We start from the raw sequence: 2,081 nt of genomic DNA on the forward strand, positions 1-2,081 counted from the left end.
AAAAAGAACTGATCCTCTGACGACGCCGGCTTCTCCGGGTCATCCAGGGGTCACAGTTGACGTTGTTGGTATACATACTCCCAGGGTGCGATTTGCCTGTGGGGATGGTGGGGATTTCCCCCCCCCTCTGGTTTACACGTCCTACCCTCTGCTGAATTATTTTGATCCTCGGTGGGGACAAAATGTATCCCCCCCCACCCCAAAGTATTTTCACCATTACATCGTAATTATTAACAAGTAATAACAACCAAAATACACAGAGTCCGTGTTCATTCTGCTTGTGCTGTGATTTTGATACCGGGAGCGAGTCGCGCCCACAGAAAGCAGTTTTATTTTCAAAACCAACCGGATTTTCTTGCATTCCAAAAGTCCGACTTCCGGCCCGCCAAAATAAAAGATACAGTCAGTCAAATGAATGAAAAAAATGAAAAGAATCCAGAGCAGCATATTAGACCCTTCAGAAAAACGCGGGCAAAAATCCTTGATTCTGCGGGCTAAAATCCTTGATTCTGCGGGCTAAAATCATTGATTCTGCGGGCTAAAATCATTGATTATGCGATTAAATGTGCAGGTTTTTTATGTGCTTTTATGTGGAGAAATTGCGGAATATGCTGGAAGTTGCGGAATATGCGGAAAGTTGCAGGAAGTTGCGTATTCGGCGCTGAGCTCTTCCCTCTTAAATTCAGCGGGTTGTCTCGTCTGATCTGAGGTCGTAGGAGAAAAAAAAAGGAGAGCGCAGGTGGAGAGGAGAGGGGCGGTGGTGGCCCGGGGGCCGGCCGTCTCTCTCCCTCCAGCCCGCGGCTCAGTGCTCGGGTGATTGCCGGAGACGGCACTCCTTTTTCCTCTCACCCCCGCGGGTGAGAGCTGCTGTTTGGGGGGTGGCGGTTTCTGCGAGGGGTGCGGAGGTCCCCGGGCGGGTCCCGCACGTTGCGACCGGGCGTCCCGACATGTCACTCACAACACTTCCCCCTTTTTCCAAACTTTATGCGAAAATGTGCGGCAATGATGCGGTGAAATCAAGCGAGCCCCGCATAATTCGCATATTCAGCGCGGACATATTCAATATTAACCCCAGTAAAAGTGATTTTTCTGCACCAGACATTGAAATCCACGGAAGGTCTGTAAATCCACGGACAGCCGTGAAATCCGCGAAAAATTCCGCGATCACGGAATCGCGGATTCCTGGAGGGTCTAGCATATCCTCATATTTTACAATATTACAACCAAAAATCCTGAGAAAAAATGCCACAGAAGATGAAACAAGATCTGACATTGCTGATGGGATGGTGGACAGCAGCATCTCCCCGGCTGAGGAGCTCCCATGTTTTCTGTTAAACTGATATCGAGAAAGAATTAAAAAAATATTTATTTTGTTTATTTATTTTTATTTGGCACATTTAAAAACAATATTAGGAGAAAATATTTCTGCAAAATCAGTGGTTCAGTTCATGTTCAAAATAGGCTCTTCTACGTTATGTAGCTTAAGTGTAAAGTTTACACAAGAAACAAGTTTTCATATAGCCTATACTTCAATAAAGGCTTATGGCTTGTGTGTGTGTAGGTTGGGTGGGTTACTTGGGGGTGGGTTGGTGGTTGTGCATCAATCTCCTGCATTGATCACCAGCTCCATCATTCTTTATGTGTGTTGTACATATTTTTCGTATCTTATATATTTTATTTTATATTTCTTATTCTCAGATGAACTCCTTTGCTCCTCTGTCCTATTTTTATTCATTTTAATTATATATATATATATATATATATATATATATATATATATATATATATATATATATATATATATATATATATATATATATATATATATATATATATATATATATATTTAGCCCTTCGTTCCTTCCTCTCCTTGTTTTAATTCAGCAGCTTTTCATTGACCGCTGCATCCCCTGAATCTCTATCCATCCATCCGTCCGTCCATCCATCCATCCATCCATCCATCCGTACCTCCATTCATCCATGCGCCAGGCCCCGCCCCCTCTCGTGGCCTCGCCCCCTCTCTTGGCCCCGCCCCCTACAGTGGCCCCGCCCCCTCAGTGTGAGGCTGTGGGGTCGTTTTG

Source organism: Cololabis saira, chromosome 3, assembly GCF_033807715.1.
Source record: "Cololabis saira isolate AMF1-May2022 chromosome 3, fColSai1.1, whole genome shotgun sequence".
Taxonomy (NCBI): Eukaryota; Metazoa; Chordata; class Actinopteri; order Beloniformes; family Belonidae; genus Cololabis; species Cololabis saira.